Source organism: Acromyrmex echinatior, chromosome 3, assembly GCF_024713525.1.
Source record: "Acromyrmex echinatior isolate Ae372 chromosome 3, ASM2471352v2, whole genome shotgun sequence".
Taxonomy (NCBI): Eukaryota; Metazoa; Arthropoda; class Insecta; order Hymenoptera; family Formicidae; genus Acromyrmex; species Acromyrmex echinatior.
In genome coordinates this window covers 22,825,031-22,852,521 of record NC_141854.1, presented here as the reverse complement: position 1 = coordinate 22,852,521, position 27,491 = coordinate 22,825,031, and the positions used below count along the sequence as shown (strand labels likewise).

Below are 27,491 nucleotides of genomic sequence, written 5' to 3'. Positions count from 1 at the left end.
TTTGGAACCCTGGAAGAGTTTTTCTTTTCCATGGGCAGTCTGAACTCACGACGCTCTCACGACAACTGTCTTTCGTTCGCTTTTAAATTGTTCCATTCTAAAATACATTAATGAGACATAACTTAATCCACTTGTAGATTAAATTTAATATCGTTCGCATATATTATCTGGTATATGTCATAGCATATTGATAACACGACTATAATTCGTTTCCGAGGATCCGATGCAGTTTCCTTCCTGCGTCCTTTCCTCAATCATAAATATTCATTCTTACTTATTAGCTTTGACAATACACGAGAGGACTACCTGCCTTGGTATGAATATCATATGAGTAAAAATGAATATAAGCTTTAAGAAAATCATAATTTTAACTCTTAGTGATAATTCAGATAATGATCTAACATGTATGAGATTCCGAGTAGCAATGTTACTTTGATACATCTGAGGAAATACACTCAAATATATGTAAAATACTCACAATGGATATTATGTAAAACAAAAACGTACATAACGAAAATACTTAATGAAAGAAAAAGTCGGATTACATTCCGTCGATTTTAATCTGCTTCAAACGAGAGCTGCTTCTATCTCGACTTCCATTGTGCTTCTGTGCTGAGAATTTCTACGGATGGGAGGCGATTCTATGTAGGATCTAGATACGGAAGTATATATCTCCGTTGTAAATATAAATTCCTTTCCATTCGTACTGCGCGTTTAATGACGTAATTTTAATATCAAACTTCCACAAGTAGAATTTAATATCAAAGTAAATACTCGCTATCAAAGTATGTATTTCTAAGTTCAATCTACGTTTTATTCATACCACTCATTGCCTTATTATGTTAAACTCATTGCAAACTTTTCGTATGATATTGACATAGGGGATTTTTTTATCCATTATTTATCTGAATTTATGAGTGTTATCCTGCAGACTATATTTTTCAATATTCTTGACACTCTAGTGTATTATTGACGACACATAATAATTTTTTGAGGCAAACTTTTATAATTTAAAGAATTATCATATTGAATATATATAAAATATAATATAAAGTATAATTTTTCATGTAAAATTGAAAATTGATTTTCATATAATAAATATTAGTAAATCACATTAATTTTATATTTATTAAATTCCATAGATATTAATTTTAATATACTCTAGTTAAAGAAATAGAGCTATATAGAATATTATACAGAGGAATTATTATCGCTGTAACGATGTTTTTCCGTATCTTGCTATTTTGTGTTTTCTTTGCAGTTTTTATTCGTCTTTAAAAATAACAAATATCTAATCTAAATCTAATGTCTAATCTTATTTGATCATTTACGTCTGCATATCTCACGTTTTTATACCTGTGTATAAAAGTATTAACCCATTTCTCCTATCATATGAAAAGACACGTTGAAACATCGATTCAACGCTAATTACATCAAATTGATCGCTATCAAACGCTTCGATGTTAACTACATCCCCCATGTTCTATGGCTTCCGCTTAGGTCAAGTCGTCATGATTGAAGAACTGCTCGAACGACAATATTATAGGTAGCCTAAGGGAATCCGGAAAATACGGTATATAACGTAAAGTGGGACGACAACTCTTGGTGCGCGGAAGGACGTATTTAGCCTATAGGTTACGAGAAGCAAATGGCTATAAGCTCTTATCTGACATCGACGTCTATAGTTTCCACCATTTCTAGAAGCTGCTAGAACCGTCGAACGCGTACCTGTGCGCGCGAATTGTGGAGAACGTGAGAAGAAAGGACGACGCTATTTGAGAATTGCAACAATTTCGAAGATAAAGAGCGCAAACAAGGCCGCGTAACGACTCGAAGTTGTCCTACTTATAGGCAGAAGTAATTGATCCGGTTATTACGTAAGACCTGGGATAAAGGAACGTTGTAACATTGTCTCTTGCAGCGCATAATATTCTCATCGTCTCTGAAAATTATTATAATGTAGTATGTGATTATTGTTTACGGGGGGAACGGGAGGGGGAGGGGGAGATACGTTTAAATTTAAACATTCGAAAGTCTATAAAATTCGTCGTTTCTTTGCCAGGTATCTTTGCCCATATTTACATATAATTTCGATTCTAGGCCAAATTTGAAGGTTGTCTCATTACATAAATATATTTGCAATAGCCATTTACAGTTAAATTAACCGAGTACATATTGTTACATAAGTATATTTTAAAAAAACTGAGTACAATGAAACAACCGTTTTAAGAATTATCGCATTATTTTAGTTTCGCATGCTAGTATTAAAATGGATGGAATTAAAATGATTATCGGTTATTTTTTACGAACAGTCACATCTATCTTGTATACCTGATAAATTAAAAAGTAATAAAGAATTATTTTAAGTTTTTTAGTGTCTATATCTTCATACTTTTACTTTTCAAGAATTACAATAACGACCAAATAAAATTGTATTCATTTATTCTATCTCAATCAGTACAATTTTGGATTTCACGATAGCCAAAAAATTTAAAGTGCACGTCTCATGAAGATTTCTCTCAATACAAATATACGCGAATAATTCTCATAGCGACGCAAAATTTGCATAGAAAGAATTTCGCATGGCGTAATATATACCGTGTTCGAGTACAGCCGAGCTCTCCTCCCGTCTAATTCTTTAATTTCTCAAGTGCATTTCGTCAAAACAGTTTCGTAATTCTTGAAACGCAGGACACAGGCGTTAAGAAACTTAAAATCGCTTTTCAAGTGATCAGGCGTGCAAGATTGTGGCGCGCAGCTCGCAAAATTTGAAGAAAATAAAGAGATAACTAACATTCAGCGATACCGGAAAATCGCGGAAGCGCACCGATCGATCGCGCAACTACTCGTGGCCTACTCTCTCTTTCGGGCACCATCCGCGATCCCACGAGCGAAGAGTCCGCTCCGAGCGCTCGCACGCACACGAAAGAGATAGGTAGGTAGGTAGATAGCTTTATTTATCGCGCGTTCTAGGATAAGTCCTCTCAAGCGCTAAGTTATATATCATTACGATAAGCATAAAAGCGTAAAAGCGTAAAAAGAAATATTAACAAAAGAAAATAATAAAGAATGCACACACACATATATATATATATATATATTATATGCATTCTTTATTATTTTCTTATATGGAGTAAAAAATACTCGTATATTTTCCTAAAAATTAACACAATGTCATGGCTTATTTCGAGCTGTAATAATTTGTGTTAATTATATTAATTTTAAGTTAATTTAATTACAGCTCGAAATAAGCCATGACATTGTGTTAATTTTCTTATATATTTATATATACATATAAAGAGAAAAGGAGAGAGGGGGGAGAGAGAGAGAGAGAAAAAGAGAGAGAGAAAGCCTGAGCCTTGCGCAAGTTGCATTACGCACTGCGTGACATGCTCGCGAGAGGAAAATCGAGGGAATGATAAAAAGTGCGTAACGGTTAGGACAATGGAATGCAAAGCCGAGTTTGTTCAATTGCTACATTTAGTAGAAAGAGCAGCTATGTAACCATTGTAAGCTTTTGTAATATGATTGCTTTTTCCTTTTAAGTCTTCCCTGGATCTAAATTTATTAAGAATCTCCTTTATTAATCTTCGGTTAAGTTAATTGATGATTTACTCGCAAAAGTTTGTGCTAATAGCAATTTCAACGAATTAGAATTTTTCCTCTCTCTTCGTTTTTTGAGATAAACAAACTGTGTTTACTGTTTAAATATTTTGGTACAAATTTATATAATTAATTTATGTACATATCTGATTCTGTAAACCGAGCATCAGAATCTTTTTCATATAAAAAAGTAAAACTCTGAAACAAAAATGTCTAAAGGAAAAATATGTTTCAATATATTAAATTCAATATATTAAAGCTGACATTCCAAACTACAAAAGAAAATATATCAAGTGTCAGCTGTCCAAAAAATTTAGTTATTTGTATTTTTATCATTTTGTTAACTATATTTAGTTATAACAATTTATATACAATTTTCTATAAATATATAATACAACTTTATAAATATTTTAAATGTCAAAGTATACGTAAAAATCATTTAATAATTTTTATATATTTATAAAAATGATGAAAATTAATCCAGAACACGAACGAAATGACCGTGTATAGTAAGGATACCCAAAAAAATTAAAGTATATACTAAGGATTATCAAACTCTTGTCAGTGGCACGTCGACTCTTATCGCGCGTGTCACACTTTACCACACATAAGTTTAAATCTCTTAATTTTAGAAATAAAGTTCACTCTATTTGACAACTTAAAAAAAAACCTAGCATTATAAATATATAAAAGTTTATATTTATACCAGTCAGAAATTTGTTTATTTCAATAGTGTACGTACAAAAATAAAAGTTAGAGATACATTTTCAATAAAATAATTATATTCGTAGTGAATCGCGTTTTCATTTAAAAACTGTAGGATACTCCAAACTTATGAGTGGCAGTATTTTATAATAAACAGAGATCGGATCTCTCTCTCTCTCTCTCTCTCTCTCTCTCTCTCTCTCGGGTCGCGTTGTGACTCGCGAGCGTATGTGGGCGCGCAACGTCACACGGTTACACACGAGGACACTACGGCCGGCCGGAGCGGAGTCCGCACTCCGCGAGGACCGCGAGTAGCGGGAGCGGGCGGTGGTAGAGGTAGGGGTGAACTCGTCGTTCGTTGGGTGGCGGGGGAGGGGGAGGGGGAGGGTGACGCCGCGCCGGAGTGCGTGCGCGCCAGCGCGCTCGGAGTCATACGCGTCGTTGTCAGTGTCAGTTGGTTCGCCGCGGCGACTGGTGGTGTCGCAGACGCGTTAAACTGAACCCCTTCGTTCTGGTCGGCACGTACGGTTTCCCTTTGCGCGCATCTTGCCCACGGCCAAGTAAAAAAAACGTAACGTTTTTCACGGTTCCTTCGGTAAGCGCGCGCGAGAACGGAGCGACGGCTCGCGAGTCGTAAACCGGCGGACGATCCGGGGGGGGCGGAACAGAAACCCGGCAATACGCGAGCTCTTAAGAGTTCTTGTTCACGAGCTTCGAAGCGGAGACCGGTCTGCCCGTCGACGGAGACGGGCAGTGAGAGAGAGAGAGAGAGAGAGAGAGACACGTTACTGCAGATCTCTCATACGGAACTTACGCGAACGCGAAAGACGCCAAGTTCTCTCGACGGTGTTCTCGTTCACGACTACGCGCAATTCGACTCCTGGTGGCGCGACGAGCTCGACCGGTTCGAGAACGACGCGTACGTTTCTCCACGTTCGGCGAGCCCCTGTCCGTACACATCGAGACATTGAGAAGAAGCGGCACGTTCATGTGCGCGGAGCCTCCGAATGGCGTTTATACGCAATTGAGAGGCAGGCGTTGATTAAGAAGCGAAATTCTCAGACCGGATGTTGATATCTTGCATACTTATATATGACAACACCCTCCGATCTCACGAAAGATCAGTGAAACGTGCCGTGACGTAGTGTCCCGACGTCAACAAGGAGCAGAAGGCTTGTACGTATCGTAAGTATCGAATTCTCATTAATTTCGTTCGCCATATGTTAGCCCTCTCCTCGCGAAATCGGCGACGGAATAGGAAGATTTGGAGAACCAGATTGAAGAGGCTGATTATCATCGATACCCCGAATTCGATTACCTCGAAAATAAGAGCTAACTTCGCGGTGGTTTGTTTCAATTTGAGATATTCCATTTCTAATGTAGAGACTAACTTTATTCCAATGATTCCAACGAAGATTAACTTCAATCTCACGGATTTAATGTATTCTTTATCCTTTTCGAATTCTTAGAACTCGAAAAAGTAAGTTAAATCGTGATTAAAGTTAATCTGCATTGATAGAAATGAAGGCCCAGTCTCACCAGTGTAAGATTAATTGTAATCTCCTCACAATTTGCTCTTTTTCTTTTTCTAAGTCCAAGATTTATTCTCGTTTCTATCAATATAGATAGAACTTTAACTTCGATTCAACTTACCCTTCAATCTTTTTCTAATTCTTAAAATTAGAAAAAGAGACGAAGTTGGTTAAACCGAGATTAAAATTAAATTACATTGGTAGAAACGGGCATTGGGGAAAAATAAACAGTAAGTCAAATCGAGTTTACTCTTACATTGATGGAACCAGACCTTAATGTCCATTTCATTGGTGGAAAGGGGGCCTAAAGCGGAGATCATTCCTGCGTAATGGCATTTAGTGAAAACTTGGAAAAGTCGTTCAGGAATCTCAAACGACTTCGCAGTTCAGAGTTCCTCCTATCGCTCGCGATTTTCTTCTCGAGCTCTTCGGACACGAAAAACCCACCGCCCGCATCTGTGCTCACACATTTCCATTTCGTTCCGTTCGTGCGGGCGATCGCGCTCTTTCTAGAACGTCGCGATCCGCGCGCGCACGCGCGCGACCTTTCGCGAATCCTCTCCCGCCTCTCTCGCCAGAGTTCAGACGGAACTTTTTGCGCGCCGACAACTCTCCGCATGTCGATGCACCCTCGAGAAAACATGGGAGGGTAGGTGCACCGGTGATCGGTCGAGGAACTTCTTCACGCGACAGCAATACGTGTTAATTAAATACCAGTCAATAAGAATAGATTGCGTATTCCTGTGAAGTTGTCACTGTCAGTTTAGGAAGAACGAGATAACTTAAATTATATCGCTCTCTCTCTCTCTCTCTTTTATTTATGATTCGTTTATGTTTTTTATTTTCATTTTTTTTTTATTCTTATCTTTATATTTCTTTATTTCTTTGTAAGTATTTATTTCGTGTTGCTATCTTTTCTCTTTATCTTCTTTTTATTATGTACTTGTCATTTTTATATTCTTAAAAAGTTTACTGTCGAGTATTAAACGCTTTTATTTATCTTTCTCTCATCAAAGTGTTAAGTTGGAGAAAAATACTGATATGATCCAATGTCGCGTTTTTATATTTTTAAATCAAGCACAGACATTTGCTGAGACCAAAGAATGCGCTGTCTATTCTTCTAAGTCTATTCCCTGCCAAGTATCATCCGTGATCAGCATTTATATCGAATGCTGCCTCAAATGGCGAATGTATTATGGACAAGATCGAGATATCGATACTGACAAGATCATTAGATTAATTCAGATAAATGATAATTTTATTTAGCGATTATGCGTTAATTATAAATTATATTTGTGATGGTTTTTTATATATGATATTTTCCAAGAGATCATATTTGCTTGATTTTATCTAAGCGGCGGAAGTTGATTCAATGGCTGTCCGATGATGGCTATCGATCATTCACCGGTGCGTCTATTCGAGACATTGTGTGCGAAAACAACTCATTCTTCCTCGTTCTTCTGGTATAATTACAGGATAGTAGTTCATTTTGCGCAATTCACTTTCACTTTGCAATTTAAATTACTTTGACTACTACGTTTCTCAAATACGTTGAAGGAACTGATTAATCGTTTAAAACAAAGAATAGAATAATGCGCATTTTAATATGAATGAATTTTAATTTGAATGTACACCAAATTCTAATAAAACCAATATAAAAGAATTTATTTTTTAGTTTGAGGCATATCTCGATATAATATAAATTAAATAAACACATAAAGATCTAAAAGTCCTCTTCAGTCTTTACATCATAGTATTTAAAAAAATTATATATTGTGATACAATTTAATATAATAAAATAAAATAATTTGAAATATAATTTTGTTAATCGATCATAAATGAACTAAAAAATATATCTATTTATTTAGTAGTCTAAAATCACAATAAGTACCGAAAATTCTCTATTTATTAATTTCATGAATAAAATTTCGAAATTTTATCGATATCTCAAGAGCCTTGGAGAATATCTGTCTAAAATTAAAGTCCTTATAAAAATAACACGCGACTCATTTTCATAACATCTGGTTATCTTTCTGAGATCTATTTAAAGGATACAACTCGTAAATAAATTCGATGTATATACGAGGAATACCATTTATGCTTAATCTCTTAAGAATGCAGCGTTATGTCAGCGTAATTAATGAGTAGAATAGATAGTAGAATAATTAATGAATAGAATATATATTGAAACTCTCCGGATATACGCTTTTAATTCGCATCTCGATTCGTTTCAACGCTACAATGTAGAGTGAGGAAATTGAATTACAAGTGCCGCGCAATTATGTCATTGTGTACACGTGATACTCCAAGGAATCGACTGTTTTGCGGGAATAGATTAGTAGTCAAGGTCAGAATATCTAACTTGCAACAAATCGAGACATACATTCACGTACACACGCACACAATGTACGTTGAATCGTCGGCGCAAATGCCTTAATATACGTACGTTAATTCATCCGTTACGTGCGATCGCGCGCGAGTGGTGTATTAAAAGCCGCCGCGGACTTGTTTACCGTGTCTTTAACGAGCACTCTCGGCAATATGGTGAAATAATTATTACGTTGCGACGCGGAAAAGGGAAAGGGGGCTGGGGTATCGGGATTACGCAAAACGGATCGGAGGCGTCTATCGAATCGTCTGATTTATTTCCATGCCAAGTGAAAACGATACATCGATTCGTTAAAAAATATAACGTACAATATATACGTTTATGCGTAATGGAGAGCCAGCGACGAAGCCTTGTGCCATTATGACATTTAAATTCGCGGAAATGATCAAAAATATTTCCCTTAAAGGAGTTGTATTTTCATGTATTTTCGCGTATACGGGAAGTCCGGTGACTTAACATTCAGACTGAATCGTCCGTATAAAGTGACTAATGACAAACTGGCAAACAAGCTCGTTTCGCGATCTTAACATTAGTACGGATTAAATTACATTGTGTCGCATTTCCGCTTGCACTGCGCTTCTCGAGACAGAGAGAGAGAGAGAGAGAGACGACTGAAGACGATTTTTACAAATTTACACAATCATTTTTCATTTTGTCTTTCGATCGTGGCAGACTAGGTACAAATAATGTCCTGAAAGCGATCGAACGAGAAAGCATTTTTGAAGAAATCGATTTATTCGATATATCGCGTGCTACTCGAAACGGTCTCCAAAATACACCAGAAATTCTGTCCGCATATCTAAGTAATGACATCACCAAACGCACATCGAGCTAAAGATAGACTTAGGCCAAGGTGTTTTCTTTTCCTTTTTCTCCTCTTTTTCTTTATTCGCGAATGCCAGTCGGACGGCACGAGTGGAATAATTCGCGCAGAGAAATTATTGCGCCAGACGATTTCGGAACGTCGTCGCTCCCGTGCCTGCGATCCTTTCCTCGATCATTTTAACATTGTTCGCACGAAGATAGATAATCCGCTGATTTATGTCAGTCGTTTAAGGGAGGTGTCAATGGAATCTTAAGCAGATTTGCCAAGACCCTAATACGCGGCGCGATGCGACGCGTGTGCGAAATAATGCACGCCCGCGTCGTTACGCCGTTGTTGATTACGTAGCCAACGGATTGTTTTTTTTTTTTGCTCGCGTAAGAATAAAAAGCCCGTTTAACTCAAGTGATACGCGTTTATTCCTTAGCAAATGCGCGATTGGTTACCTACGGAGCTCCGTACAGCTGTGCTAGTCCCGGGAGCGCAACACTTGTTCGCGAAAACTTGTTTATCTTAATTATCTCGTATCCGCGTACTTCGATTGTAATTAATACTGGGATAGTTTAATTGATTGCAAGGGATAAGAAGCTGGGAGAGACAATTATTTTCGAGACACTGTGCGTAAAAAATGATTTTACCTAAGAAATACGAAATTCTTACGTCTCTGGATTAATCTCATAGGTTAATCACTAATCTATCGGAAAATACTTTTCCAAGTTGTATCTTTTATATTAAATATTGTAGTGAGTTAAATATCTCTACTATCGCGAAATACTTTAGCTTTAGTGAATAAATTTTTTAAATAGATAAAAATAACTATTTGTTAAATAAAAATTCAGATTGTAAGTCAATAGCGAGAAAACACAATAAAAAATTCTTGCAAATTGTATTTGAATAGAAATATTTTTCAATAAAACAACATTTGCAATTGATAGAATAGATTTATAAAATATAATATAAACTATTTTCTTGTTTTGAGGTGAAATTAAATCACATTTATTTCTATATATTATTAATTTGATTATTAGTTCATCATTAGCTGTTTTTTAGCTTGTTTTGTTTTTGGCTAAGCTATAATTAATTTCCAGATATATGGTTATTTATTAATTAATGAAACAAAAGGAGAGTTTTGTATATTTTACAAGTCGATTCTATTGATTTTAACTACTGTTTTATTGACATATATTTCTCTTTGCAAAAATATATTATTTTTATTGTGTATTTTCTTACTTCTGAGGTGATAATCTGAGAACAGTTGTGAGCAAATAAGCGCTTTAAGGAGAATTTAATTGAAATATATACATGCCTTTTATGATAGTTATCTAAATTAGTCAGTTTCTACGATTGCGTTATCCACACGTCATCGAAACGAGATCATTTAGAAAATTTTCATTTTTTTTCGAGAAGCAAATCAGTCCGATAATGTCGCGATAATTGATCACGTTGCTAATGCGCGTTGCTAATAAATTAACTGTCGATGAACTACGCACAACATTGAAATATCTTCACTTAAATATATACATTCTATTTCGAATCAACCGCAAACGAAGTGCGTTTATCCCCTGAATATTGAAACGTTGAATGTATCACAAATGTCATGAATGCGTCACAGTCATGTATCGTTATTGTGTCGTCGCATTTATATTTGTTGCTACTCAGTATTTGATGAGCAAACGCATCCGCGGAACCGGCTTTATTCCGTGTCGCGCTGTACATATATAATTCCTATATTAAAGAGCGATAGCGAGATACCGATGTGTTACGTGTACGCGACGGAAAGAAAAATAAAATATGAGAGAAAGAAACAGAGGAAGAGAGATACGACGTGCACGTGCGTCGAGAGATCGTGTTATAATCTCTCCGTTGAATTTTTTGATCCCGCATCCTTTCACTCACCCGGCGGCCACTTCCTCCTTTCTTCGCGAATCTCCTCGCGAAATCGCAATATGATGCATTCCTGACGTTTTCCTGACCCGGCTTCTCACCCGAATTTCCGGTCGACGATATCAAGCTCGTGACTCGCAAGCGTAACGACATGTACGACACGCATCGTATCCGTGTTATCGCTTTGTACTTGGATACCTTTCACTCAATCGATCCACCCAATTTCCGTCTTCCGGTACATCGACAGTCATCTCGCCATGCGACGTAACGACGCCCTGCATCGCGACTCGTAATATCGATTTTTTTTTTTTTTTTCGTCGACACAATGGAGCGTCGTCTATTTGGAACGTGATGTGTTCGCTAGTCGACTATGCATAGTAATCTTCATAGTAATCACTTAAACAACCCGATCCCGCCTTTCACTCTCGAGTACTTCCTCCTTTCTTTCGGATTTTTCCACACTTCGCCATTCTCCGCTGCAAAATTTTTTTTTTTTGAATTTCCGGTGTACGTTAATCAATTAAAACTACGACGCCCATAAATACACTCGTAGTTCGCTGAACTTCTGCGTTGGAGCGGTCTTTAGTCATCGGACGGCTTTTAAAAGCAAATATGACAGTTTGTTTCTTGAACTCATATTTTCTCAAGACATTATGACGTAAGCAGACGGACTTTTTTTTAACTTCTACTTGATTTTAATTTATTGTATTAGGTGTTGGAATTAATTCGTAGCGTTTTTAATGAAAGAATGTTATTTATTTCACATGAGCATTAAAAAATACATTAATGAAAGTACTTCCCATCACTTGTAAAACGCTACGAATTAATTCCAACACCTAATAATATTTTCACGTTCATAGACTTTTAATGCTAGTTTCAGCATAATTTTTGTTTTGCTCTTTCGTTTTTTCTGCTTTTCTCGGTATCCAAATATCTCTTTTACAGAACTTCATGAATTTTATCTTACGTATCGGTTAAGTGATTCTAAATGTACCGATACGACAATAACCAAGAGTTTATTGCGATATTAAACATCCCACTGCTTTCTCTCTTTCTCACTCTTTCGCGTTATATCTCGCGTCTTTATCGAGGAGGAATCTCGAATACGATTTACATCGTACTTCGCGCCGTGAGACTTCACCGACGAGACGGAAGGCAACCGCGTAAAAAATTCCGAAAGGGAATCGCCGACGTCCGCACCCGCTGACATTTTCGAAGGCTCGCCGAAAATCGCATGATACCTGTCGCGCGTTTTTCGTTCCTTTTGTACGTGCAAAGGTCAAGAGGTTCGCCAATATTTTTACAGACGGACAACTTTACGACTGGCGCATCTCCGATGGCGCGACGACGATGCGATATTTTATCATCATACGCTTACACCGTAAATTCGTGTAATTCGATGTTACGTTCGCGGCATGTCGTTTTTATCGGCCCGTCAATTTCTCGCGTGGAGCTTAACATTTTTATAACAGCGATTATCTCGAGAATCACGCTCACCAGCCGGCTGTTTCCTCGCTCAATCGCTAATCGGACTTCGAACTTTCGAAACGGACTTCGCACTTGAATTTTATCGATGTTTTCGTAATTAGATACGTGACGTTTAAACGTGATGCGTAACGGTAAACTCGCTATTAATCGTTGACAACAATGTTTCATACAATATATGCGTGCCGTTCTTCCATTCTACTTTTTTCGATCTAAATTAGTTCTTTTTTTATCTAAATTAAATAATATTGTAAATAAGAGAAATCCTAATTTTCAATCGAAGCTGATTTTTAGCTGCTTAGATATATTTCTGATTCTGCAAACAGAACGCAATTCACACAGAAATATTTCATAGCACTAACAAGTAAGATCTGTTTTAACCGAAAACAATAGAAGTTTTCTTATTCAATTAAATTAAATAACTAATTATGAGAGCAGATCAGTGAAGTTCTTATAAAAGATATTGTAGAATTTAAAATCCGGAATCGAATCTGGGTTAGACAAAAAGGAAAGGGTAAAAATCTGGGACGCCTTTATGTATCGTCTTTTACATATATCATTTCACGTCTCGTGCGACCGAGATTCAGTAGCTGCAGCATCTTCCCCGCGATTCTCTTATTCATAATTCCAACGTCCGTTATTCATCATTATTAATAGATCGGCTATGCCGCCGGCGCGCGTAACCTTTCTCCTGCATATTAAGCTTAATAAATCCAACTCGGCAGGCGACAATGCTCACGACGAATGTTCCAGAACGGCCGATTACATTACGCCAAACAATGGTGCGAGACGTTCGTTTGATCCAGCGGGTCATTTGTTGCTATACGCCGCGCCGTGCATATATTGACGTAGGCGTAATAAGTTATGTTTCTTTATGAAAATATCAGCCGCGATCTCTGTGATTGTGCAACGGCTCTATTTGCGACAAATTTTTGTGCCGCGGCGTTGATTCCCCGTGACTGGATGTCATCGCTTTTATTATCCTTGCGAGTCCTTCCTTCGTCCTATATATCTGATATAAGTTAAAATAAGCAGGTATTCCAGCGATCTCTTTGATAAGATGAGTGAAATTCCTGCTGAAGCCGAATACGATTCAGCATTAAGCTGCATCTACAATGAGATTTTTCAGTCGTAAAATCTTGAGTCTCAAGCTTTAAGCCATAAGAAATTGACCAATCATAATCGATTGTTCTTCTCACGTTCAATTGTGATCGATCAATTTCTTACAATTCAAGGCTTAGAAGCTTTTTTACGCCTTAAAATCTCATTGTAGACGTTGCTTTAGAGATGTGAATTGCAATGATAATCATATTGTAGGACTCGGAAAGAAAATGTCAAGTAAAGTTGCGCGCCGACTGATATATTGAGATGCACACTAAAAAAGTAATTTTGGTGAAAAATTTGGCTAGATACAAATTTGAAAATAATTTTACTGGACCATTAAACTAACTTCACAGGAATCTTAAGCTTAATGAATAATATTGCAAAATATTTTGATATTCTAGCAGTTTTGTCATCCTATATCTAATTGTTTTGAAGGTCCAGCAAAATTATTTTTCAGATCTGTATCTAGCTAAATTATTAAATCTTTCAACGCAAAATTGCTCTTTTAGTGTACTGCCTTTAATAAAATTGTTATTATATTGTATAGATTATTAATTGGACAAGAGGAATATTCTCTGGTCGCAAGTATTATATTAATTTCAACTCTGTTATCTTTGATCGTTCTCTCGTTATAGTCTTCCTGAATTGTGTTTACATTTTATTCTGATAATCCGCTACCAAGTAATTTATACACAACGACGTCTGACTTGTCGAAGGTCAAATTTTGGAATTCATATGATTGAGTGAGGCGACAGTTATAATAAATTCATAGCCTGCAAATTTATACATAATATCAGGCATCGTCTTTGAATATTGCAAATTTAGATAGCTATGCATAAGAAAAATAATTTTACTGAACCATTAAAATAACTTTACAGGAATCTTAAGCTTAATGAATAATATTGCAAAATATTTTGATATTCTAGCAGTTTTGTCATCCTATATCTAATTGTTTTGAAGGTCCAGCAAAATTATTTTTCAGATCTGTATCTAGCTAAATTTTTAGAAACGGTCAGTGTGATGATAAATGCTTTGAAGCATTCTTTGGTTGGTCAATTCGCAAAAATTCTTTCTTGCGATTAAGTAATCAAATACTTTGAAGCATTTCTAGTGAGATTAACCACACCCATAGATACGCGCCGCTATAAAACCAAATCATAGTTTTAAATTGCCAATATTATTCTGGTATTCAAGGCGGATTAAATTCCTATTGAAATGTTGCAAACTAACCGGAAAGTCAAAAATATTTTCGAAACTGAGAACTCGATTTGCCAGAAATAAAAGCTGTGTTTTAATATTCATTAGCTGAATCGATACTGATACATTCTTTTGCATTAATTATTAAAAAGAATATATAATATATCGAAGAGATATTAAGTAATCAACGAGATCGCTGAACTGAGCTCGATGAAAGTGAATAAGGATAGAGGACGACGTGGACGGTTACAAAGGGTTAATTCTTTCTAGGTCGTTCCGCCGTGCGATGTAAGGTAAGACATATTCGCTACTGTGTATTTATCGTAAGCCCACGTTCGCATTGTTGCAAAACGGGCGCGCGTGCGCATGTCTTCCTTGACATTAAAATGTGCACTTACATGCGTTCCATCGTGAAAGCGTAATATCCTCCCGCCCACTGTTCTCTTTCTTCTTTCCTGATCATCTTCTCTGGTTCTGTCTTTCTTCTTCCTCTTTATCGTTCATAATCGCTATACAATGTGGGCGGCAACGAGTCAAGTGCGCCCTTCAGCGTTATGAAAATTATTCCATTATTTGACGACATTGTCAAATTACATTGGTAAAACATCTACAGATTTAATTACGCATTTTTATATTTAGTTAGGAAAATTCATGATAAATTTCGTGAAATACATTTCACATGTCTTGAACTGTCCATTTAATTTTTTTGTGTTAATTTGACATAAGATAAATATATAATACATATGTTACAACACAAATATTATGTAAAGATTAATACGAATAGCGTAAATTTTTGAAAACAAATTTTACAATAATATTTCTTCAGTAAAACTTTTATATTATTTGTTTACTTACTTATAAATTGTGTTTTTTTAACAATAAGAAATGTTAAATATCAATTTACATGCAAAACATTCAAATAGCATAATAACAGATTGAATTAACATTCGTGTTAAAAGTGAAAATGTAAGTAAGATTTTAACATAAATACAAAACATCTTTTACTACAGTAGGATCAGAAGCAAAAAGAAATAAAGAATGATATGCATTGCAAAAATTTAATACTGCGTAATAAAATTATGTACGACAAATGTATGTATCATGGAATATTGAAATGGTATTATAAAATAACATTGTAAATAATATCAAATTACATCTTATCGATATCAGATGCAATGCAATACGCTGCGTCTACTTAAATCAAACGCGTTACCTAATTTTGCATTCTTCTTTCACCATTCTCGTACTCCAAACGTGCGCTTTCATGTTTTTTTTTTCCCCCTTGATTTCGCATGACTCCGTATAAACTGATTCGCGTCCTCTCATTCTTTTGTATAAGCCAAATATTTTATCGATGCGAATGCACTGCGCTCAGGTTACGTTGACCGATGCATTTTTCTGATCGGCCTCTTTTTGTCCCTTCAAGCAAAGGACTGTTGAACAACTTAACGTTGATTTATTACCTGCGAAGCCCGTTCTCGTAAGTTTTTAACTTAAAGCTTAATTACTAAGCTATTTGAGACTGCACATTTGGAAATTGTAAAAATGCCAATTAAATTTTTGTTAAGGGAAAATTGTCGATTTCCCAAGTTGATGGAAAATCGATCTCTGCCGATCGTCCCAGGACATCACGCACATATTTATCATGACACTTATTATCGACGTCCATTTTGATGCATTGCTCACCAGTACAATGTGTATTGCGGCATTTTTTTATCTCGTCCACGATCTCCACGATCGAATGTTATTAATGGTACGAGGCGTACACCTTGCAACACTTCTTGTTTACGATCGCACGCGCATCGTTTTTCTTTCATTCCCGCGATGTTATATGTTTTAATACGTTACACCGATGATCTGTCTTATTTTTCATGGTCGAATCTCACGCATTCGCTGTCCATTAGGTCAAGTGTGGCTACCAATATCATTATGCGTACACTGATAAAAAAAATTGCCGTTTCAAAAAAGTATCAGTTGATTCAATTAAATGTAGCGGTCACGAACTATCAAGCAAATATTTATTAATTCAAACAGATAACACGTTTTTTAAATTACAAGATTTTGTTAATCTAATTATATAAATATTTTTATATCTAATTATATAACTAAATAATTATTACGAACTAAACGCATTTGATAACAACTTTTTTTCTCAGTGTATGCATTTCGTCAGTATTTATTTTCTTCTATTATTCACGCGTGTGATATTCTTATTCATTTCTGTTGACTTTTTTCGTATCCTGGAGACCTAGTCGTTTTATTATTTGATCAATCGCGCCTCCTTGTTTTATGTCCATTTTATGTCCGTTGTTCTGCCTGTCGTTCCTTGTTATTTTTTATTACTTTCAAAACTTTATTTTTTGATTCCTTTTTTCTTAGAGCACCAATGAGGCTGATTGCCTCCATGCATTATTTGAAACAAGGCGTCATAACCGGTTCGGACGAAATACTTTCACAAATGATACCAAAACCTTGAGTTAATAAAAGATATGCTGATTATTAATAAAATAATTACAGCGAACTTATTATTCCTTGACTTTAATTAATTTGAACTTTTATGATATTCGATTAGACTGTATAATTAAACTAAATTGGTCCAATTAGGTTTCCGTTCTATAAAAAAATATCCATAGATGTGTGTGTGTGTGCATGTGTGTGTATTTGTTTATTTTGGATGTCTCATCGGAAGAGATTATATCTAAATTATTTTGAATGCCATTAATTGAAGCATTGAAGTTAGAATTGTTTATTACGCAATATATTAACTGATATTAAGTACCTCCTGACACAGTTGTAAAATAATCATGATGGATATTACTGTTGACATCGAGCATATTTTTTTACTGATGAATATCCGCGCGTGCGATCGTACAAGATTTTTATCGAGAGAGTTTATAACGAACAATTAGCCAACCGTCTAATTTTATAACAGAGCTCATTTAGCTGTTATATTATTACGGTAATACTTGGTGTAGTCTTGGTGTAAATATTAAATTACTTCCATATAATCCTTATTTTACTTGACATTTACAGCTACGGTTTCTCATCTATACGTCGCATGCAATCCAACTCTACTCAAGACACACAAGCATTCATGCACGTAAATTGCATCTCACCATAATTAACATTCACGCTATGGGAGTAATTAATCCTGTAACACGCGATCCTTAGGATCAACGTGTCGCGTTATTCAACATCATATCCTTCAAAAGGTTTTGTTTCTTCCAAGTTTTTCCCGTTAAGTTTGATTTGAATCTTTCCTGGCGCAAGTTGACTTCGATTCATCTATTGATTTATTTTATTTAATTTGTTGTTGCTAAGCTTAAAGGCTCTACTTTTTTAATTTGCAATAAGAAGTTAATTTCACATCGTGCTGGAAGGGAATTTTTTTATAGTTAAATTTAAATTTTTTTAATATAATTCTCTATTTTAAATAAAGAATTCTCTATTTCATTATATTTAATATAATTCTATTCTGTTCGATCAATGTGTACATAATTATGATGTATATCAGCGAAATACTATTAATATCTTTCACAGATCGTTCACATTAATGTAGCTTGATGGAAAATTAATTGTAGCAATTGTAGTCATGCCAATCGAGAGCAAATACATAGCTTTCGCGATCAGTTCCGGCAGACATTTTCACTTTGACTGTAGTGAACGTCTCGCGAAATCAATCTTCAGAAGCGATAGAAAGCTAGAACTTTTCGAACTATTGTCTTTCGGCATTTCACCTCGTTACATTTGTACACGCTATGTGTATAAAGTGACTTCGCGTCATCGTATAATTTTGTTACAATAGATTCTTGAAATGAGTCTAAAATGTCGAGGTTAAATCATAACTGAATGAAAGGTATTCAAAACTGGTAAATCAAGTTAACGTCGTTTGTTGAAGGTCGTTTGTTGAAGAGTATCTTAATTTCTCATTTTTCATACATTATATGTCGCAATGAAAAGACACATAAAAACACTTATGATTCATTATTGAAATGAATCTGATTTTATTTTGATTAATTTCAAAGAAACATTATTTGCATAATATATACGACCGTAAACATCATATAGTGCGTCAGAAATTTAATCTATCATTTAAAATTTGAAATTGTGATTATGTTAATCTCTCCGTTTCCAAATTGGCAAATCTACAATATAATGGTTCGATATACAGGGTGTCTGGAAATAATCGCCAAATATTTCATAGGCAGGCAGATAGAGAGGACTAAACTCGAGTCGAAAAGTCCTCTATCATTTTGCAATTTTCGCAATAGTTAACAAGATATTACTAAAAATTACCAAATAATTATTAAAAATTGCCAAATATTGGTCTTGAATAATTTTTTACTCATCAAATACTATTAACTTTATAGAAAAGATGCAAGAGACAATCATTTATTTTCTTCTCATAAAGTTCTAAGAATCTTTTCAGAATTTTTTATCAACTTTTTAGTGCATTTTCTTTTTTTTTTTTTTACCAACATGAGAAAACACGATATTAAAAAATTCTGAAAAAATTTTGAAAAAATTCTCAGAACTTTATGAGAAGAAAATAAATGATTTTTGTCTCTTGCAGTTTTTTTGTAAAGTTGATAATATTTGAGTAGAAAATTATTCAAGACCAATATTTGGCAATTTTTAGTAATTAATATCTTGTTAACTATTGCGAAAATTGCAAAAATGGTAAAGGACTTTTCGACTCGAGTTTAGTTCTCTCTACCTGCCCATGAAATATTTGGCGATTATTTCCAGACACCCTGTATATTACCAGCGAAATAAGACATAAGTTGTGCGTGTGTATGGGCGTTCAAACCGGTGACAGCCGTCTAAGGTAAAAGTGCGTAATTAATGTCCGTCTAAATACGGCGGCCGAACCGAAAGACTTTACCTCGGACGCCCTGACTTCGTTGTGCGGCCAATTAGAGGCCGGCGAATGTCGAGCGTGGCGAAAAACGGCCCCGAAAGTGGTCAGGTTGAATTGCGTTACCGCAAATATCTTTTCTTCTCTTTTTTTCTGTTCCGCCCATACCCCTTCTCTCTCTTTCCCCGCTTCTCTCCTGTCACTTCGCGCGCTTTCCTGTCTTATATCTTTTTTCTCGATCGACTCTCTACCCGGCCTTGATGCTTATTTTTCTTTACCATCACGATTTCGCCATCGACGACGATCACGTATCTCACGCATGTAAAACATGTCTCCTCCGCACTTTATGCATTTCTTCTTTCTCTCTCTCTCTCTCTCTCTCTCTCTCTCTCTCTCTCTCTCTTTCTTCTTTTCGTAATGCAGAATTGGAGCATGCAACGTTGCACGGTCGGCGGAAGCCAGCTCTAAAATTATATGGAAGACAGACGTAAGAAAACTTTCTTACGAAGCTGAAATTGACACTTCGCGTAACTTAAACATATGTTCTACTATAAGAACCGTAGTTGAACATTGAAGTTATATTGCTTCGAACAATTTTAAATATACAAAAGTACAGTACAATCTTTGCGGTTTAAGTTACCAAGACATCAAAATCGTAAACTTTAATAGCATTATTATTAGTACATAAGTTCTTATTAATGTTTCAACAATACGTTAACTTTAATAAAGAATTACGTCCGGATATGTATAGATAAATAATATTAAATTTATTAATATAAACAGGGTGCTATTACTCACTCATAACGTATTATTACGGCATTTGCCGTATCGAAATGTCAGCATGCGTTAAAAGATAATACATAATATATAACGTATTAATTCCGTAAAATTACATATTCCAAGGCGACATTACATAATAGATATAGTGCACGAAATCAGGATCTACATCTACTTGAAATTCGACAAATCGACTTTTACTACTTCGAATGACGCCAATGTAAAGTACAATGCTACGCTAAAGACACAGCTTACAATTTCCAGATATTACAAAGCCGATGAATTTTAATGAGACTCAATTATGCAAACGAATAGGAAGTCAGTGAAAATATATACGATGCAGAACTTAGATGTTGAACGTTAGAAGTCGCGTTTATTTCATAGCCTTTGGGTAGCCTTTTGTATGGTGATTCGTAGCTTCGCTGTAAGACTCGCAGAGAAATGGAAGCCGATCGATAAAACGAATGTGTACGAGATACGATGGCGATGGCGGTGGCGGCGTCGCGCGATTCGCGAAACGCCAGCGTTTCGCCGATCAGTCCGCTTCGTTCTCAACATCGTTGCGCTTTAATGAGCCGAGTACGCTCTGGTTTAGCCCTGCAGAAGGAATGTGGCTGGTTTTCAAGGTTTGCCGGCACGTACCAGGACGTGGTATGCACGTGGAAATGCTCGTGCGAGTGGTGAGCAATAACCGATCTCATTATGATTGGCAAATCGTGCGTGAGCGTTGCTTCGGGCAACGCGTTTTCTCCTCCCGGTCGCATGATTTTTTTTCTCTTCCTCTTCCCGCTCTGTCCGCATTATTTTTCTTTCATCGTACGACGTGACTGAAGCTCTTTATGTATTTTTCTCTCGGCTTTTGAATCTATAAAATGTAGGCTACAGAAATTCCTTCACGTTGCCTCGTCTTCTAATTATTTTTATGCGTTATTTTTTTTTTTCAAGCTCTTGGTGTGTATTAAATACTTTCTTCTCTCGAAATAAAATAGAAAAACGATAAAATTTAATTTTATGAAATCTTTTAATACTACTCGGCACGCTTAAGCATTTGAATATCTAATTAAATTGTGTAAAATTTCCTCCGGAGGTAGATCTGGAGGTAGATCACGAAAACATGTTAAAACCACCATCTCTCAGTACACTTTGGGATGCACAGGAATTCCTCAGCGGATCAAGCGGGGCGCATTAAAGTGTTACTCTCACCTGCGCGGCGCGGCGCGTCGTTAAAGTGTTACTGTCCCTTTCTGCATCTATTTTACGATTATTTCGCAAGCGTCACGTGTTGCGTCACGGAGCGCGCGCGCGCGCATTATTGCGGCGCGTTCCCCTCGCTGTTGAAATCCGCGCGAGATCGCTCGAGCGTCTGGCAAAGTTCGTTTCGATTGGGCCGAAGCGGCGGTCGACCGCGTAGAAAGACGCGTCGTATGAAGCGCGTGTTTTTCTCTTGGCCTCCCTCGTGGGAGGAGCCGGTCGTGTTGCGTCTCTCTGTCAAGGCCCGCCGTATATTCTTATCGAGGTGTTCCACATCAGCGGATCCGCGAGGTCGTACGACTCGCGGATGGCGACGTCGACCTATGGATCGCTCGATCCATAAAAACCACGCGACTCGGGAGGAATGCGATCGTAACGCGAACGTCCGATTAGATTATGAGACCTTTCCGTGAGACTAGGTGACTTTGACAAACGACTTTCCTGTGGAATTTGATTGTATACGTATAAACTTCCGCTTGGCGAAGAACGTAGTTAATGGGTAACACTCGTTTGTACACGGAAAGAAACAAAGTTTTGCTAAATACGCAATCAATAGGAAATAGAGCCCATAACGGTCCAAAATAAAGCAATTTATTATTATGAAAAATAATTTATTGGGAAAAATATTATCTCGGTTGGGGGTCGAACCCGGATCTCTAGAATTGCGTGCGAGCATCCTAAGCCTTTAATTAAACCATCGAGGCCTTAATTCTCCGCAGCAATCAATATTTGTATGGAAATAAATTTTGCTAAAGTATCTAAAAATTTAGCTAGATACAAATCTAAAAATAATTTTGTTTGGTCATTATAATTATGTAGGACGCTTAAACTGGTGGCTAAAATGTTAAAACGTTACCATTAATGTTTAAGCATTCTATAATTCTGTAATTATTTAGATAAATCAACAAAATTATTTTCAGATTTGTATATATGTAGTTAAATTTTTTAATAACTCCAGCAAAATTGTTCTTTCGACGTAGGTTTATCTCTTGTTTTGTACTCTGCGATATTTCTTATATTATATATTTGATATTTCTATATTATATATTTGATTTATTACACACTTGTACAATTCATTCGTTTATCGTAGTGATGGTCGACGTTTGACGTCAAATACCACGTAAAACAATAATGTCGTTCTTATCGATGCTATTTTTATGACATGACACGCTGATCGGCACGGCCAATCTTTTTATTATACATGTACAGCGAACTCCATTTGTTAGTGTCTCGTTTATCGGTGTGACGTCGAAGTCGAGCTGAATTTCCTCAACGACGATGTCAAGCACTTGATACTTGTCTCGATCATCTATTTCGTAGATCAAAGGTCGATAACCGATCTTTTTTCCGCTTATATTTAACTTGCAATGATCTAATTTACATATGGCAATACACTGGCCATTATGTGGCCACGATATTTATCAGTTTTCTTATCTTTATCATATTAATTCTGCATGCGATTAAGGAAAAAGCTTAAAAATTGACTCTGCTAAAAGTAAAGATACAATCTTCGAATATATGTATACATTATGAGCAAAGTTTTAATTGAAAGAAATACTTGTAGAATTGCAATTATGTATAATAGTAATAAATTACTATTAATGTAACGGAGACTCGCGTTATTTACATTAGACTCATTAAAATTAGCGTATAAATCTTTGATTAATGATTCTTCTTATCAATCTAAGTTAATGAAGCCGATAAAACAGGTTTGTTGTAATATCTTACTTCTTTATATAACATATCAAATCTGCAAACAACAAAATGCTGTAACATCTAGAAAGAATCGTCTGTTTACGACAACGTTCCGCTTGAGAAATTTATGCGAAAGAGAGATCTCGTCTCTAAACTTATTTTTATCTTACATTTAGCACTTGTACGCAATAGAAATTTGTATACTATTTACGAAAAATTTCGAAAACTCTTTTGAATTCCTATCGCTGCTTAACGAATTCAATTCTATTGTACGGATATCCATTTCGTATTTATTCGCTTGTTGAACGTTGCGATTGGATTCGTATCGCGAGACGGTGAGAGTGCAATGATTCGCGCGTTCTCAACGGCTCGGACGGAGAACGTCGAATCTATTTCCACTCTCCTTACCTAAACGTGATCGAGCGAGAACTCTAAGAACAAAGAATATCGACTCTTATCTAAAGCGATTGAAATTTCCTTTTTTAACGAAAAAGAAAAAAACTAGCATATCTTTTACCGTTTCTGTTCTTTCAAAATATATCTTTCAAAATAGATTCTCTTCAAATAAGATGTAGCAGCTGAAAATCGAAGGAAATTTCAAAAATTTTTTTAACTAGAATTATTACCAAATTAATTGTTAAATTCAAGAGCCTGATACGAGATTTTTTTCTCCAAGTATTAATTTATTCGCAGGTGTTGCTAAAACAAAAGTAAAGTATGATCGAACAAAAGTAAACAGAATAATCCCAATGGTTGCGTTTAGAAACGATAACTTTGCAACTGTTGTAAGATTCTTTCATATATAATTGATTTGTACATTTACATCCAGTAAGGAACTAAGGGCATATAAAAGGATTTTACAACAGCTGCTTTTCCCGCTGAATACAGCCATTTGCATAAAATAGAGTGGAAATATATTTCGACGTCATAGATCTAAATAAAATACGAGTAGTATATACAAAGGAATACCTAACACCCAGGTTGCGTACTGTAATATACGCCTTTTGATGTGGGTTGAATTCTCTTGTATCATGTTTCTCATTCTCGACCTTATATCTTATTGTATCTTATGCATGAAGAAGTATCGAAAGGCTATATTTATCCCGCTCAAACTCTTGTTTCTGTTGGTGCTTACGAAGTGTCGCGCAATGCCACGTAATCTCGGTTCGCAGCGCGACGACCGTGATAATAAATAAATGGCGACGGAGATAGGCGTGAAAAAATGGACCACGAAACGCGGACGAGCGATAAAACCTCTTCGCACATTTTCCCGGTATCATTTCCAAGCGGATTTGTAGGCGGAATCCGCTCGCGCGCGTCCGCAAATAAACTGTCGCCTATTATAGATACGCGATTACGTTCATTATGTAGCAAGCCCCGTCGTGAAAAGTTCTGCTTCTTGACGAGTTATATAACGAGTTTATCCATACCTGACGTGGCGAATTAATGCTATAACCGCTGCGTTAGCATTGTCTTCATGTATTATTTAAAAACCTCTGTTACCTCTGTAGAGTCGTAATGTTAGATTTCGATAACAGCGCCCATGATTAATGACGAGTAATAATTAAATGCCGGCGTGGCATCGCGTTGCATAAAACGTCGTGCGGATGCGCTGGTTCATTTGCGATGACTTTATCGTGATACTTTGTTTTTTTTTTTTTTTTTTCTTTTACTTCTCGTAACGGAGAGAAGCTAATCTCTACAAGCCCGACGACGAATTCGCGACGCCTTTAGAATCCATCGCGGTTAACGTGAGAAAATACCATTTCGACACGACGGACGACATTGTTCTACACTTCACACTCTTGTTTGCAGATGAAACGAACCTACTCATCGAGTGTTGACTCTACGTGCACGCCACTCATTAACTACTCTTACGAGTCAACGAGTCCCGAGAAGCTATTAACCTCCCGCGAGGCTGTAACGTAAATGTCAAATCTCTCGAAAATTATTACGTGACCATCTTGATAAATATAACATTAACGAGCAGATCCAAATTGTTTGATTGCTAGATGCTCAGTTTATTCGATTATCTATACTTTATGATTTTACTGGATAAATCGCAAATTTAACAAATTAAATTTACAAATTTAATGTATAAATTGGATGTAGGAATACAGAATAGCGGGAATTTTATTCTGCGAGAATACTGATATTGAATTCTCGTCGACACGAAATTGAATTGTATAAATACGTGATTACGCTGGTTTATGTATCTAAAGTTACAATTATGCGAATATTTTTACGCGTGACTTGGTACATTTTTGGAATGCTTGCGTACTTAGGTGAAAGCGGCGATTCATTATGGAATCCTGTTTTATGTGAACATTTTAACAAGGACGTTCTGTGTTAAATGTGGAATTTTAAGGAATGTAAAAAAAAAAGGCATTGTGATATTATTTAACGCTTTCACGCTTGCAATCATCGGTGACAAATCGGTTGTTGTGTAAAACGGCAAACGACAGTGAAAGTATTAAGTAAGTTTACTGACATTTCTTAATTCCATTTAATCATAAATAATTGTCATTTCTCGCTTTTTTGACGTTTGCAATTTTGCAATCGCGATTTACGAAATGATTTTCTAAAAACAGTCGGGATCGATTTTATTATATCGGATTATATGGAAATAGCGAACGCTCGCGCGCTATTTCAGATCTCGTGTGCGAGCGTTAGTTTTATGTCCCGCATCTTTCTCACCGTTAGAGCTGGAGATATTTCACGCAGGCACGACCTGCAATTGGCTCCACAGAAACATTCACTTGCATTGGATTATTTCTGATGGCAATCAAACGTCAACACGCAGCACAAGAACAAATGAAAAGTAAAATTGACATAATACCGAAACTTTATAAGAGAATTTCATGCAAAAGCTTTTTTACTGCACTGTAAGAAAATTTCAACTGTAAAATTATAACAATTGTAGTGGGTAATTTTGGGAAGATGTACATTTAATTATTTACATGCATGAGTTGCAACTTATAAGTAAAATTATTCTTTTTTTTTATAAATATTAAATAATTTGCAAAGGTAAATTTCAAATTAAAGTTAAGAGTGTGTAGAAACATTACTTAGTTTGCTTACGAACGTTACGTTCCATTTTTCTATAGTAAGCTATATTATCGATGTACTACAAACATAAAAATGCAAATGTAATATGTGTAATATGATATTATCATTATGTTACATAACATTAAAATATATTATTGTTATTGTAATTTTTTCGTCTAATATAAAGATATAAATATTTACACAATTAGATATAAAGATACTAATTTTTGTATAAACTCAATTTTATACATTTGTACATATAAAATTATACAAATTTGCTATTAATTGTGTAATTTTTATATATATTATTTAACTTTATATATGTAACTTTACACATACTTTTTTTTTAGTATAATCTCTATTGGATTAAATATAATGAATGTAACCCAACTAAGCGGCTTGGCCTTTGAACAGTTTACGGTCGAAATTATTTTCTACATAATTATTAAGTTATTTACTATTATTATTATTAAATCGATTTTTATTACTCAATTAATAATAAATATGTGACAGTTTATTAAAATATAATTTTAATTCTGTATTCATGATAAAAAAGAGGTCAAGTGTAATACATTAAAGCATTAAAGGATAATATAAACAAATTTTTTAAAATCTTTTGTTCACATATTCATTATTGTTTGGCTTCGGAGAAGTTTCAAACAAATTTTTACTTAATACGTAATCTGAGTGTTTTTCATTCTATATTTTCTATTCATTGTTTCTCTCTTTAGTATACTTTTAACGTGTCGCGTAAGGTGATGAATTATCGCACTTCTTTTTAATGGTACATTTTAAGCAGCTAGACAGAATTGCGTATGAAAAAGTGCGGAATGCGAACGAAAGATGATTATGGGCAGTCAGTCACAATGTACTATTGTGGCTCTAAAACGTTATTCTTTTGCCACAATTCTAGATTCGTGATATCGCCTTCCATTAAAAAAACTATCAAATTCACAACATTTTTTTCAAAAATGAGTCATGTCGAACGGTGATAGTGTATACAGGAACGCATTATTTGAATAACGCATAACGTGCATAAAAAAAAAAACCAATCAGAATCTTTTATTTTTATGAAAAGGAAGAAAATGAAGAACTTTGGTACATTATATATTATGCGTTATGCAAAACTCTGTGCTCCCG

The 27,491-nt window shown here is 35.5% G+C and overlaps 1 protein-coding gene across 3 annotated transcripts in view; it reads left to right on the top strand.

Moving 5' to 3' along the window:
* LOC105143318 (terminal nucleotidyltransferase 5C) overlaps positions 1–27,491 on the top strand; it is a 140,247-nt gene that overhangs the window by 65,078 nt on the left and 47,678 nt on the right. The window contains exon 1 of one of the 3 annotated variants that reach the window (XM_011051561.2): positions 4,728–5,484. The exons of 1 other annotated variant lie outside the window; for it this stretch is intronic. The gene's annotated coding sequence lies outside the window, so the exon portion shown is untranslated. Of the gene's footprint in view, positions 1–4,727; positions 5,494–27,491 lie in introns of those variants that run through there. One more of the 3 variants, XM_011051560.2, reaches the window with a different exon arrangement.